General features: G+C 29.1%; 1 long non-coding RNA gene across 4 annotated transcripts; it reads right to left on the bottom strand.

The window, feature by feature from the left end:
• Nucleotides 1–397: 397 nt before the first annotated feature.
• LOC128391243 (uncharacterized) lies at nucleotides 398–7665 on the bottom strand. 4 transcript variants are annotated; one of them, XR_008325769.1, is made up of 10 exons: nucleotides 7607–7665; nucleotides 7328–7443; nucleotides 6782–7170; nucleotides 6234–6454; nucleotides 4097–5049; nucleotides 3657–3967; nucleotides 2261–2593; nucleotides 2075–2185; nucleotides 649–1846; nucleotides 398–521 (listed from the first exon to the last, which is right to left on the bottom strand). It is a non-coding gene; the product is annotated as an uncharacterized LOC128391243 (long non-coding RNA). The 4 variants fall into 4 exon arrangements; XR_008325768.1 differs by having other exon boundaries at nucleotides 649–2593; XR_008325770.1 differs by having other exon boundaries at nucleotides 649–2593; nucleotides 4211–5049.
• Between the last annotated feature and the right edge of the window lie 8938 nt (nucleotides 7666–16603).

The raw sequence follows: 16603 nt of genomic DNA, 5'->3' as shown, positions 1-16603 counted from the left end.
CAAATCAAAGCATCAAAATTGATTTTCGAATGTATGTCGAAAATAAATTGTCATATTTTTCAGAGGTAGCTCTGGACAAATGTTCTAAACTTTAATCGAAGATTACTTATGGTCAAAATCGGTCAATTAATGGAATACTGAGTGTTATTTCCATATTCAGAATTAATTACAAAAAATTTCATGTATTTTGACCGGAAACTAAGGAAGAATTTTCAACGGATATTTCGTCATTTTCAACAAATGACGCAATATCTTGAGGAAACAAAATTTCTGGAAAAATTCTCAATATCTCAGCAAAATCTTATTCCTCATCGAATGAGATCGAAAAAATTTCGAAAATAACTCAAATCGCTAAAAAGTTAGTCCACACTATTCCCAAACTTTACCGTTCATACCTTATATTTTAAATTGATGCGGTTAATCAAGAGAGAGAGAGAGAGAGAGTTGGTGGAAAATTTTATCCACCAATTTGTTACCTAATGGTGTTGATATATTGAGAAAAATTTAGTTATATCTTGGAACTGAAACAAAAGAAAAGAAAAAGTTCAGTCAATATGTTCAATTTATGGATGAGCCAAATTATCATTTGCATAGAGAAAGAGAAATAAAAATTTATCTTTTCATGAGATGTATATGAATAACACTTACATTATGCTGGAGTTTCCTGTGAATAAGTATTAATAATATAAATAACGAGTGAATGAACGTCAGGAGATGATGATGATGATAAAAAGCAGCATCTTTTTCAGTGAATTTCAATTGATTGTTACATCAATTTCTTTCACTAGGTTTTTGCTTTTACTTTTCTTGAAAAAAAAATGATGATTCCAATGAATATTAATCACTGAATATGTTTAACATGCTTGGATAAAGATGATGATAGTAGTGATAAAGAGAAGGCTTGATGAGTCATTAATATATCATCATCATTATCATCCAATTGCCATCTAATCTTCATCTTTCGTCGCCATTCAATGGACTCATATTGTTCAAAATAAATGGTTATTCCTGTTGTTCAAATTCATGGTGATAATATAACTTGGTAATAATTGTCATCACCAACATGATCATCATGAATATTATCATGTTGATCATTAGAATGATAAAAAGCAATACAAAAGAATTGAAAATCAACGCTCTCAACGATAAACAAGAATACATATAACTAAAGGTGAAAAGAGATAAATTTTAATTAGAAATAATTGTAGCAAAGATAATCAGCTATGGATGAGATTCAATTGTTAATTTGACTGAGAGAAAATAAGAAAGAGCTAAATTGTTACCAGAATGATTATGATCATTTAAATCTTAACCATAATCAATCAACAAGGTACAGTGTTTATATAATTACAGGGTGATAGGGTTGACTGACAAATCACGTTTCCTGTTTCTTTATAAAGATCAACCAGTAAACAGTTTGAATTTAATGAAGCAGAAGATTTTTTCATCCTCATTATCATGTTCATCATCATCATCATCATCATGGTAATCATTCAACAGGATCAACGAGAGAGAGAGAGAGAGAGAGAGAGAGAGTTATTATTTGACAAGTTAATTTGAATAAATAAAAAGATCCAACAACAACATATGAGGTGAATGAGGATAATATAAAAAAGAGAGACAATTAAATTAGCTGATAATTAAGCTTAATTGAAAGCAAAGGCTTAATTGGTGTTCCATTAATGAGATTGACCACCACTTGATATATAATAACAAATGATAATAAAGCGTAACATTTATCTTTCTCTTACCGAAAGTAGTAATGGTCATTCATTCAATTTATCTTCTTCTTTTCTGTTTTCACCTTGTTTTTTTTTCTTTGGACTTGATTGTTGTTTGATTGTTACTGGAAATAGAGCAATTTAAGATGATTAAAAAAAGAGTAAATTAAAGGTTAAATCATCAAAGTTAAGTGAACACAAAAAAAAATCAAATTGAAATTAATAGCTGCTAATAAATAGTTAACTGTTTGGTTAATAAGGGTAAGTGAAAATTAAGTTAATTGTTCAATGGTTGTTTATGAATAAGGAAGATGATTAAATAATCATTATGCAGATTATTAAATGCATGTTACCTTTGTTACCCTCTTTTGGGGTGATTGTGGTCACAGAAACATTAAATGATTCTAATTGTTGATGATGGTCAAAAGTGGAAAACCACAATTACGCTTACAATTAACATCAATCTACAGGTAGGTGGGTATGCAAAGGGAAACAGGTTGTTACACTATTATAACGGTTGATATAATATAATTAGCTACTTTTTTATCATCATCATCATCATTATCTGAATCGCCATCGTCCTGGGAAAAGAAACAATTCAAAAATATCGTTGGCTCATTATTTATGTTGATGAAACGTTTGTATCGGTTTACTGACGAATGACCATTTTAATCTTAATCGTCCAATTACAATTGTTAATTGTCGATGAATAATGATTACGATAATTATCATGTTGATTTTGATCCAATTATCAAATTGTTGTAGTTATTTTGATTATCAATTTGGAAATGGTTTTTTATTTCATTTCTGTTTTCAGGTAAGTGACCATTTAACAAGCTGATTGTGATCCAGGCGATTGACCAGTTGATTCTCTGTGAATATAATTATTAATACAATTAATTTACAATTAAAGTGTAAATTAGGTTACGGGAAAATATTTCAATTGAATTCTAATCATTGACAATCAACAATTTTCGTGACTCTTTCTCCAGGTAAACATATGAAATGGTTTATTAACAAAATGGAAAAAGAGAAATAAATTTTCAATCGATTTCTTCTGAGAAAACTGATTTTGCCTTTTCTTTTCTTATTACTTTTTTGTTATTCAATAAACAATCAATGAAAGGTATTCACACATATACTCAAACATTTTGCAATAATACAAATGTAGTTTGACCAAATTCACTCGTTACGATATTGAACAGTTATGGACTACAATTTAGGACGAAAGTACAAAGCTAACTGTTAAAATGAAAATGAAAGAGAGCGAAATCTTAATTCATTCAAGCAAATTGTTACTTTTACAGTTATAAAAAGACTCGATGGAAGAAAAAAAAAAGTAATCAAAGTGATATTGTTTGGTTACTTTCATTTTCTATTAGATGTTTTCAATGGACGAGGACAGATTAACGATCAAAGGATTTGTGAGATATTAGTCTGGGTCATGGGGATTAATACATTTTTGGAAACATTTTAAAACCAATTGATACGCTGGTCAGTGTATTTTATTAAGTATCTAAAGAGAAACATTGTCCATGTTTTCATGAAGAGAGAGAGAGAGAGAGAGAGAGAGAGAGAGAGAGAGATTAAAAATGGATTAGTGATTGAAGTGGTTGTTGAGAAAAACATATTAAATCAACTCTTCATGGTTCTTCAATTGAATTTTTCAATTTGTATATTAATATGATCAACTGAACTCTTAATATTGATTAATTGAAATAAAGAAAATTGATTCACAATGTAAATACTGTTTTTGGTTTTCTCTCTCTCTCTCTCTCTCTCTCTCATCTTCCATGTTGTAATTATAGTACTTGTTGGATTGAAAATATAAGAAGAGAGAGAAGAAACTTGTTACCGGAATAGCAATAGGAAGAGAATTGAGAATAAAGGATAAAAGGAGAGAACCGGAAAATTAAAAAAAAAAGTTCTGTTTACCTGGTTAATATTGACTTTACCTAATGTAAAAAATCGTGTCCAGACAATCCAATTTAACAATAAAATAATATAATTGTTTACACCATAACACCAATTTCTTTCTTGAAAAAGGATAAATTTGCTCTTCTTTCAATCTCTACTGGTTTTGTCCACCAATAGCACCAACCATGAACCACCAAGCACCACCACCAATATAGCGAATCAGTTCACCAATTGAGATCGCAGGTTAAATTAGCTGTGTCCTCCTTTTCCATAGCACTTATATAGCAACTTTCCATTATTAACATGTACAAATATATAAACTGAGATACCTGTAGATTAATATTAATAAATATAAGATATTAGCACAAAAATCACAATCTAATTTGAGTAATTATCTAATTGACAATAAAGGCCAAGAATCTTATTGTTAATGTTTACCTTAAGATTTATCTACTTACCTTAAAAAAGTTTAGGTAATTGATTAACTTGGTTTTCAATGTAATGATCAGTTTATTTAAATTTTCAAGTAATTCGCATCTCTAATAATCAACACTTGACATGATCACACTTACATCAACAATTAATAGTTAATTTGATTATCTTTTTCAAAGATAATTGATATTTACTTATCCCAATACCTTACATAAAGATGACCAATTGTTTACCTGACAAAAATAAAACAAACATCAACAATTAACTGAATAGAAATGAAAGAAACTATTGAACAATTAAGAACAATTAAATGAATCATACCATAGAATTGACAATGAAAGAAAAAAAAGAAAATACAAACCTTGTTAATTAATTAATTCTATTAATCAACATTTAGAAGAAAATAAAACAAAACAAATAATCAATTAATTCCTCTGGAAAAGTATCGATAACATCAATTATTTTTCCCTTCTTTTAATTGTTATAGTTGAGTTAATTTCTATCAACTGATCGATTATTTTTATTCAAATTTGTGTCAAATTTCATAATTAAAATAGAACAACAATCAACAAGAAGAAAGGTAAAGTTACCTTTTAATTGATTTTCTCTTGCAATTCTGTTGAGCGGAAAAAAAGAGTTGAAACCTAACGAAACAAAGATCAATGGAAATATGAAATTCTTATTTCATATCAAGAAGGATAAAAGGATAACATGAGAATTTCTCTTTTATTTTTGACTCTTTTTCTGAATTTCGTTGTTCAGTCTTTTCTTTCTCTCTCTATTTTTTGACGGATTGATCATCATTTCGAAAGTAATATTTTCTCTTTCTACTCTTGAAATCATCTCAGCATGGAAACATAATGGAACAACAATCAGTCAACCATGAGTCTTTTTCCCAGAAACCAGTTATATTTATATGAGAACTTATCGTACTCATCATCATTATCAACAGGAACATCATGATGGAAACCAATCAAACCTTAAAAGTGGAGAGAGAGAGAGAGAGAGGAGTGAGAGGTGGTGGTTGAAAGTGGAAGTGGTATATTGGTGATCAAGGTGGAGAAACAGTTTATCATTAGTATTATTTTCTCTGTTTAATGATAATAACACTAATGTTGAAAATTGACTTTTCTCTCTCTCTATTTCATTCATCGTACGAAAATTACATCATAAGGAATATAATTTTCTTCTCAATGAATTGAATCGATTTTTCTCCATCATGAAACACCAGGCAAATAAATGAGACACCCCAACAATTATTTGGTAATTGGTTAACAAATTGTTAAACCAAATCCATGGTAATTATCATGTTCACTGTATGGACATTTCCTCAGTAGTTGGAATCGTTTCTCGTTTCTATTACAATGTGTAGATATTTTTAGTTACTATTGTTAGATTACAGAATTGAGAATCCCTTTTACCTTTCGTGCATGACAGATATTAACATCCATGTACAAGTAGAAAGTTAATTAATTGTCAGTTGAGTTTATAAACAGATAATATTAATTTAGAGTTTAATTATTTTATCATGACTTTCGTTGACGCGATTCTGTGCTCAGCTGAAAACAACAAAAATATTCATCACAACGACAACAACAGTTAACTTGATTGTTCAACAAAAAACAAACAATCAACCTGTTGATTTCTACTGACCAACAAATCTAATTGTTTACAATTTAATTACTACATATCATTTTCTCTCTCTCTCTCTCTCTTCACCCCAACGTTAACAACATACCAGTTACATTGTCACCATTTAATTGTCCAGTTGATGATGATGATATTCAACTTTTACTTTATCATTGTGAACATGAATGTAGTCAACTGCTATTCTTGTCTTGATTGTTATATTACTGTCATGAAAATAAACAATCAAAACTAACAACAGTTAATAACAATACAATCAAATGATATAAAACACTAACTGTGATTAACTGTTCCCATTGAAAATGAGAGTAACAATGAAATTAACCATGTTAACGATAATCATAATAATCTGTTAATTTAAATTTTCGTATTCAAAAATTGAATCTCTCAATTAAATTGTATTTTTTTTCCACAATTTAACAGTTAATTAAATTGAAATATTATCAATTAGCATTAAATTATTTGACAAATTAGAAAACATAATTACATATTTTCTTTCATCTTTTTTATGTTTACCTGTAAGTAGATTAACTTTGAGATTTATGATTTGGATACTTGGATTGATTAATAACGAAATTAAAAGTTTAAATTTATCGATAAATGATGAGGCCAATCCAGCGAGGATAAAAGTACCATGGATCCCAAAGGTTCAGGTGGAATCATTGTAACTGAATTAATCAGTTTCAAGATTAAATGAATTCAAGTGAATATCCTGAAGACGGGATAAAGTGATCGAGCTAAATTATAACCAATAAGAGGAACAAAAAAAGCAATTAAATTGATAATAAAGCAATGATAATGTCAACGGGGTTTTCTCTTGATTTCTCTTAATTGTATCTAGACACTCACTCACAATTATAAATTATCAAAAAAAAAAGGTAATTAAATGTGGTTTCAAAGTGTGTGGATATATTTTCAACACGAATCAGAGTAAAAAAGTGGCAAGTTGTGACATTTTGCCCATAATATCTTGACAATCAATCAATGATAATAACGATAAATTTGATTACAATCTGAGAGAAGATGAAATGAGAAAGAAAAGAAGAAGAAAAAAATGAACTTACCCTGAAAAACGAAACGATAACATTAACCATGAGAGAAGTAAATTAATCCAGAAGAAGAGGTTCCGTTCAATTTTCATCAAATTTATTACAATTTGATGACAACAAGCAAATGATTCAGTCGAAAATGATTATCACTGTTGATGAATTACTTTTAATTGTGATAAAAAACGGATTGATCCATTTTCTCAATTATATTTATCATTATTCTCAATCAGTATTTAGTGTTTTTTTTTAAAAAACACTCAACTGGTTTTCCAATTCAATATATTATTCATATTAATAGTTACCTGTGGATCTGTTATCTCATTTCTTACCTGATTCTTCAACCTTCAGGGCATCATCATGTACAACATGAAAGTTTACACATACGAAAGAATAAAACAAATTAACTGAAACCACAATTAAAGAGAGCAAATTAATTTAGGAAATTTTTCAAAGAAAAAAATTCTATTCTCCGAAATTTTATTAATCCAAATAGTGGATGGATTCAAATTCAAATCCAAATCAATAAGATTAAAAGAAAAATAAAAATACAAAGAAACTTACAAAACATCAGATGACCTCCATGAAGATTACACTCAACATTTCAGTAATTATTGATCGGTACGGTCACTTTACGGAATTGATTTCTTGTCATTCTGATAAATCAGAAATTTTGTATTCTTAACAGTAATAATAACAACAATAATATCAATATTAGTTTTCACATTGAAATACATTTGCATGTATGAATTTAGGTTTGGTCACATTGAGCAAAAGGTAACGTTGTCAATGCTTTTCAATGGTTTTCATCTTGAATTTTATTTAATTTCACTTTTCTCTTACCTTTTAGATAATTTTCTGTTATTTTTGTGATCCATGGAACTTCAATAATAATAATAAGGTATGAGTGGTAAAGTTTGGCAGTAATCGAGATTCTATAATTTGAATGAGATCATTTATAATAAAATTTTCAAATCTGGCCAATAGACCTCGACTAGTAAGTGACATAAATATTAAATTTAGTGGCCAATTCCCGTTACGAACCAGTCCAATCATGGGCTAATCGTGTAAATTGGTTTAAATTTGGCGCCATCGTTTTCGTCGGTTTTTGGTCGCAATCTGGGTAATAAATAAAATTTTTTCATTCCTGACCTTTGGCACAACAATACTGAATGACCTCAGAGGTGTCTCAGAACTTTCCAGTCTATCGGCCCATTGATATAAACTAAATTCTGGATGGCGACTAAGAAAAATCGTTATGAGAGTTCGGACTTGACCTCCATTAAGAACCATTTTGAAAAACAACTAATTTTCAATTAACTTTAATTTAGTACCAAAATGATGCCCGTTAAATTTCCGTTAGAATGAACCTAATTTCGGTGCCACAGGTCAAGTCTTCTTGTCGCAATTTTGATTTGAAAAATTTACTGCCAAACATTACCACTCATACCTTATTAAGGAGTCCAATGTTAATTAATTCATTTTCACATTCAAAATATTAAAAAACTGAGAATTAGCGTTTTTCACGTTCAAAGTGTTTTAAATGCGAAAAAAAGTAAACAAAAGATTCTCGGGGATCGTTGATACAGAAAAGAAGGAAAATTATTGTGTTTTTTTCTTTTCTCCAATTTGTTAATCTAATTACTGTTAATCCATTTGGTCTTTAGTTTGATGATGATAATTAAAAGTGATGATGACTAAGTGATTAAAGAAACAAAGAGAATTTATATTTAACCGGGAAAAGTGAAGATTATGATGTAAACTGTCATTTAGATTTTCTGTTTACTCTTGTTGACCGTTTTTCTTTTGTTCATTACTCTTGGTGATTATCTACAATTTAATTTACATTCTGTGTCCTTCTAATTTATTGGTTTTCTTTAATTTTTAGAAGATAAATTGTTCCATTAATTGTTCAACACCAAAAGAGTTCATCTAATTAATTAACCCTGATAAAAGCTGAAATTCTCTGTGGATTATGATCAATGACCTTTACCATGTTGTCTCTTTATCTTTGTCTTCACTATGGATTACATACTGGTGAGAATAGAATTTTTTCTTTTTTCTTTTCCACCATCATTCTCAGGTTCAGTCCTGTTTCACCAATTCTTTAAGTAAACATTGAAGTTAATCCCTTTGTCTTTGTTAATTTTGAAAGGACTAAAGTTGAAACCTTCAAAGAATCATAGGTATTTTAACTGAATAGGTTGATAGTCCGAGGCCCTCCGGGCCACTAGTTAATTTTGTTGATTAGGTTGGTTGTCCGAGGCCCTCCGGGCCATTAATTGTTATAATTAATTAGGTTTACATCTCACACCTAACCAAACCTAACCTAACCTAATCAAACCAAACCAAAAACGACCTAACTTCGTTCAGAACAGCACCAAACTAAAAAAACCCTTTCTATTTTAATGGATTCTTTGACAATTTTAACCTAAAACTTGTGAAAATTAACAAAGACAAAGGGATTAACTTCAATGTTTACTTAAAGAATTGGTGAAACAGGAATATACCTCATTCTCATCATCCTTTCCACCTCCACCAACACCAGAAGAGAGAGAGAGAGAAAGAGATGGTGATTAGCTGATAATGAGAATGAAGAATTGGAAACAATATGTATAAGAAAGTGGACACAGGAGGAGATTGAACAAAGGACTTAAGACTAATCATATTTACAGGCGAGTTTAAAGAAAGACCATAACAAATCAGTATTTTCATTGCAATTAACCAATTTCTCTCTCTCTCTCTCTCTCTTTGTGTAAACATCGTGATAATTGTTGCGTGCTGTTAAACGTTGGTCAATTGTTGGCTTAAAGACAGTTGGAAGAGATGGAGAGAGAAATGTTGATGGCAAGATGCAGGTTCATCATCATCATCATCAATATGTGAATACAGTACATATACAGTACATTAAGTTATCGGTAAAAGAAAAGGACAATAATGTTGCCTAAAAGCGAGAGAAACAAAAAGAGAATGAAAAAAGAGCTGGTCAGTCGAGAGAGAGATGGTCAAAAACACGCAATATAATTTTTCCATTTCCCACTCGAACCATTTTATTGACGTGTTTGTGTGAAGGGATCCACGGAAGTGCGTGGCTCATAAATTACCTTGACAATTAATTGAGCCAAACTTTGATTATCTTCACTCCTTAATCGAGACAGAATAGAAGACCTAACCTACTCTTCTTCCTTTTGTTTTGGATAATATTCCATAATAATATTTCTCTCCAGAAATGTTCACCATGAGAATTTGCATTCTAAATGTGATAATATCGAAAGATTCAAGTTGCTAAGAGAAACAATCATCAAACCATTGGAATAATTTTCGCCAACAATCAGCAACATACTTTACCTGTTTTCAAGGGAATTGAAGAGTAACAAGAATGAAGAAAAACAAAAATGAATCAATCAACATCTCCATCATACTCAATGATTAAGACAAAGTAAAGATAAAATCATCAATGAGAGAGATATGGATAAGTTGTAGCGATGAAGATTAACTAATAAGGTAATTGGCCTTTTCAGTGATTCCGCTCCAACGATTAACTTTACAAGGTTGATCAGTTAAACAACAATAACAAGCAAAAGTTGAAGTGTCATCAGCCCAAGGAAAAGTATATACACAAGCTAATTAATATATCATTGGAAAAGGAAACATTTAGCTCGCTAATCATCAATATATACACCATAGTTTAATAGTTGTATATTGTTGTCTAAATTGTTAACAAAATTGATCTTCCATGTAACAATTACCCTCTTAAATACTCACACCATTGAATTGGAAATGATCATCATCTATATACATTTTGCCCCTTTGATTGGAAATCCAATGAAAACAATTGAAATGAAATCACAATTGCCGATAAAAAGACTATTCAATATTAACAGTAATTCAGAGAATCATCATGATAATCATCATGGAACTGGAATCAATTGATATCCAATCAGATGGTCCATTGACTTTGTTGACGATGTAAATTGTTTCTCATAAAAGGAAAACAACTCCAACCATATACTATTAGGTATGTGCACATGAAATGGCACTTTTGAAGAAAATTTTTTTCTTTTGATGATAATTCGAGAACCAGTCAGTATATTGAGATATTATTTTATTCACTAAATAGATAAGACTCTAATGAATGAAATGATATCAAATTTAACTAGGAAAAAAATTATTAATTTAATTAGAATTCAAAATATGATTATACTTTTATTTTTACTGATGATAACTGAGGATTTTCATCATTTTTGATACCTTTATTAATTAACATGGGTGTCTATGGGAATTTTTATCAAAAAAGGTGTTAATTAGTAAAAAGTGATGAAAAAAAGGTAATTTTCAATTAATTATTATTTTGTTGTTCTAAGGGATAGGATTATGATTTTAGCATCAATCGAAAGAAAAAAGTAACAAAAATATAAAAATCGAAAAAAATAATTGATTTTTTTGGACTAAGGCCATTTTCCGACCAATGAAAAGTGTCAAAATTTCATGAATTTTCCATATTTTTAAAAATTAATTCTAATTAAATTAATAATTTTTTTCCTAGTTAAATTTGATATCATTTCATTCATTAGAGTCTTATCTATTTAGTGAATAAAATAATATCTCAATATACTGACTGGTTCTCGAATTATCATCAAAAGAAAAAAATTTTCTTCAAAAGTGCCATTTCATGTGCACATACCTAATAGTATATGTTCATGTATTTATTATCTGATGATAAAATCATTTAAGAATCAACATTTGGAATCAACAACCTGGAATAAATAATATCTTAATACGGGAACAACAATCAACGATAAAACACCGAGCAATTAATGGCTGAGATTTGAAGAGAAAAGTTAATCATTAAAGAAGAAGATTAAATAAGATGTAAACTACTGGAAACCAAATGAAGAAAAGATGGAAAAATAAGATAATAATATTTACCTGAGAATAAGATTTACCTGTTTAAAAATTGGAAAAGGAAAACTTTAAATTGTCCATTAGATTAAATCATAAGCTACCAATCAAAATTGATTCTTAATTACAAGAACATTGGTCACTTGGAAAACAATATATTCCCCAGCACTGTCAACGTAAAAGTCCACTAAATACTAATTAACGATCTTTGGCCAACATTGATAAGTTAATCACTTAATCTAGAATCTTATTTATCTTCCACCCCCCATAGATCATCTTAACAAGTTGATTATAAACTAATTACAATTACGACTAAATTACCTGAAGGATAATGATGATCACCTTGCATGTTGCAAGTTACAATTTATTGATACAATTTAGTTTTCTTTGAAAAAAAAAATGCTACGATGATTTAAAATTATTATCATTTAATATTATGATTAACTGACAATAATGTTACATCTTAATCACGATTTGAAATTGCAACAATTTACTTATTTCTAGTATTGAACGACGACAACAAGAGCAACAATTTACTTATTATTATTATATTTTGGTGGTTCCAATCATCAATAGACATGATAATCAACTAATAATATCACGCATACAAATTCAATTTAAATGACTACTATTAGTTAATCACCACACACACAAGACCACCAACAAGATGATTACAATCAATTACAATCAATTGCTGGGAGCCAATTTGATTCATCATCAATCCTGATGATGATATAATAATAATCATAATACAAACAATTGATTTAGAAAAATTTTTCCAAACAACTTATGAATTTTTCTTGGATTTCATGATGGTGATTAATTCCTGACGATAATACAATTAAGGTTTATTACTTTTTATCATGTAATTATTTTCATTTTTCTTAAATTGTTCTCATTAATTTTCTGCTTCATTTCAGGTTGACAGTCAATAGGAAGATATGGAATCGAGGAATTGATTGACCAGTCGATATTATCTCGGACTCTCAACAATAATAACAAGATAATGATGATGATAAATACAAAACAATTACTTAATTGTGTGCTATTGTTATACTAATATTCAATTTCCCATGAATTTTTTTTTCTCGTCACAAGAAACTTATTGAAATTGAAAATTGTTCAAGTGAACAAAAAAAATCAATCAAATCAATACACAAAATTGGATAATTTTCAATTTGAATATCATTCTGATGTTTGTACAATCAACACGCAAATCAAATTGACAACAATGAATTTTTGAGTTTCAAGATTTACAATCAATCTGATGATGGACAATTCAATTAATTACCATTACTCATCATTACCCTTGACCATTAGAGATAGAAATCAATTGTAATTTAAACTAATTTGTTTCTGTTTTTCTCTTCAGAAAAATTTTCTTTTCCCATTTCAATAAGTTTCCATCTTCTCTCTAATGTCTCCTTATCTTCATCATTTTGTATAAAATGTTTTACATCTTATTTTTCCCATTATCATCTTCATCCTAACAACAACCTTATCTTCTTGTCTCTCCATCTTCATCTTCATCTTCATCTTCTTTTGCATCCTCACTGTTATTGACTTTGGTCTTTGATCCCAATCTCATAGAAGACGAGAGAGTACCAAAGAGAGAGTAGGATGAGAAGAAAAAATAGAAAGTAACCACTGAGAAGATGAAAAATTATCTTCTTTCTTATTTCTTCATCTCTCTCTCTCTCTCTCTCTCTCTCTCTCTCTCTCTCTCTCTCTCTCTCTCTCTCTCTCTGACCAGTAAAATGTCCTCAAGGCCAAAATCTTATGGAACGCATGCCAAGATTACCGATCTTTTGAAGAGGAAAGAAACTGTTCTTATCTATTACTAACCTTGTCCAACATCATTCCAAGACCATGAGGATGATAATCTTCTCTCTCTCTCTCACTCGCTCACTGATTCCTGGGGAAGAGAGAAGATGAGAAATCCTTTTTATGGATGGACCCGTTTTCTTACAGAGGGATAATCATAATCCTAGAACAAGATAACTTTAAGTTATATCTTAGTTTTTTACCTTCAATTTTGTCATCGTGGTTGTTACTTTACTTTATTTTCCAGGTAAGAAATTGTAATTAAGTTTATCGTTGGTAATCAACGAGCCAACGTTGATTATGAGCATCAACAACAACAACAACAACAACTACTGCAAATGAATCCAGTAAAAGAAACTACAACTTGTCAGATTGAATCAACAGATAATATCAACGTCTTCAGTTAATAAACTAAATCAACATAAAAGTTAGTTAGAAATTAACTAAACCTGAGCAATTTAAAGTTCTGACAAGACTCAACCCTAGTAATCTAATTGTAAAATCTGTTAAATTAACTAAATTAAATGTATTCCTAATATAGTTTACTACCATAACTATCATGGAGTAAAATATATTAATTTATAAATGAAAAACTGATAACAATCAATGGTAATGAACATTAATTAATATTAATAATTAAGATGTTTATAGTTAATCAAAAAGAAACTAAATCAAAATGAAATGAAATGAAATGAGAATCCATGATTTAATCATGAACAAGATAATTGTGGTTACTTGATCAACTAATTTAAATGGTGGTTGCAAATTTAGGCGGAAACACAATGGTAACAATTGTAATTAACTATAAATCAGTGAAGATAATTAAGTTAATCAACTTTATGGTGATATGATTACAATGACAAGGGCGTAGTTAATTATGATGATTAAGATGATGATGATAATGATGACAATAGGTTGTCATAGTTAATAATTAAGGAAATTGTCATGATCATTATCAAGTTTAATCACAACTGAATCAACCAATTGATTCAAGGAGAAACATTAATTGTTACCATGATGAACAATTAATATTGTTACTCAATATATCAGGAGGAAGTTTAGTTAATTGTTGGTTGGTGAAATATATATCATACAATTTAAACCCACTGATTTAAGTAAATCAAAAGACTGAGATAATTTAATCAACACAATTCAATCAATTTGTTCAATTGATTAACTTTTTCATACAATTGTTACTTTTTCTAGGCGCGTTTACCTTTGATCGTTATGAATTAAGTTAATCATTATGATGATGATGATGATGATGATGATAAATGTGAGGCTTCTGTGTTACGTGCCAAGCCCTTGTCTTCCGTATCATCTTGATCATCATCTTAATCATCTTGATCATCAAATTCAATTTGATAAAAACCTTACCCTGATCTCTGATTGAAATTAGATATGAAAAAGCCAATCCCTGGTTACAATTAGTATATTAATGATTAACTAACTAACTAACCTGACAATTTAACTATTAGTGTAAGAAGCAGGTAAACCAATCAACCTTAATCAAGTTAATTACTTCTTAATTAACAACAATTTGTCTCACCTTTTAGAAACTCTTGTTTTTAAAATATAATTTTTTTCTCGAAACTTTTTCTTTTCGTCTTGACACTTTTATTAATTTAATTTAATTTAATTTAATTACAATTATGTAGCAATGTTTGTCTCTGTGGGTTAGTTTTAATTAATCAACCAAATCAAACGATGATAACTTAATTACAATAATTTGACTACAATTAAAAGTTTAATTTGATTTTCCCATCAATTTTTATCCACAAAAACAAAACAAAATAAAATCTAATTATCACTTCACTTAATCACTACAATTAAGTTTCTAAAAAAACGTGTTAATTTAAATTGTCACATTAATCAGTAAATTAACTGTCAACTTGATTGTTAGTTTATTAATTTTCGTAATTGTTTACCGTTTAATTGTAATTTTCGAGAAGTTAATTAGTTGAACATTTAATTAACTGACAAATTTACTAAATTGTTTCATCTTATCAATTAAATAAAATTAGATTCACCTCACGATGGACAATTTAATTGTCAGAATAAATAAGATATTGTTAACAGTTAATTAAAAACAATTAAAATTTGTTGAGAAACAAAAAGTAAACAATTAATTAACCATAAAGGAAAAGAAATCGTGAATTCGTCAATTTTGATTGATCATTTAAGAGAAAGTTAATCAATTTAAAAGTTGATTGATTTGTAGGTTAACAGTTGGTTACGAATCAACGATCAGCCCTAAATTGTTGCAAGTTGATTAACAATTAAACTTCGAATGGTTAATTTAATTCCAATGAGGCACATACAAAATCCAAGGCGTTTCCATCCATCCAATGGACTTGAATTCTTACCTTGTGATTGGAATCAAGGGAAAAAAGTCTTAATTGTTAATCGCTCATTTTTTCAGCTTAATTGCTAAGTTTTTTTCTTCAAAAACTATTACAATAATTAAATTCTCTATTCCTCTAACTTGATTAACTCTAAATCACAATTTCCATGGTCAAAGCTCAACAAGATCAGATTTAATTATCTTCATGATCTCGTGTCTTTAAACACCAACATGGATTCCGAATCATTTTGTGTCTACAAAGAAAAGTTAATTGTGACTTTTGTTAATTTATCTTTCACTTTCTATCTTAGTTAATTAATCTTACCTTGGATATAAGAATAAATGTCGACGCCATCATTTTAATCATCTTTTATCATCTTCATCCTTCCCTCTAAACCACCATCGTCCATTTGACCCTCCATTTACCACTATCATCGATTAGATGTATTTTCCTCATAATAATTGGTCGGAGCGGAGAAAGTGATCTTTTTCATTCCTCTTTCTATCATTGGTGTGGTTCGTTTTAATTTTAACAATCTCATCATCATCATCTCCATCTTTATCATCTTCATCATCTTCATCATCTTCATCATCTTTGCATCATCATTCAAGTCTCTCCAGCTTCAAAGTTGTTGTTTCAAAGGTTAAACTTATACACTTAAGGTGTAAAGGTAATCTTGTTAAATAGCAGGTAATCTAGTTAATCAAGCCTAAGGCGATATTATCAACAGAGATACAGAAGATGAGAGAGAGAGAGAGAGATGATAAAA

The sequence above is a fragment of the Panonychus citri genome, unplaced genomic scaffold, assembly GCF_014898815.1.
Source record: "Panonychus citri isolate SS breed McGregor unplaced genomic scaffold, ASM1489881v1 Contig00134, whole genome shotgun sequence".
NCBI classification, from domain to species: Eukaryota; Metazoa; Arthropoda; class Arachnida; order Trombidiformes; family Tetranychidae; genus Panonychus; species Panonychus citri.
This window is presented reverse-complemented; position numbering and strand designations above follow the sequence as displayed.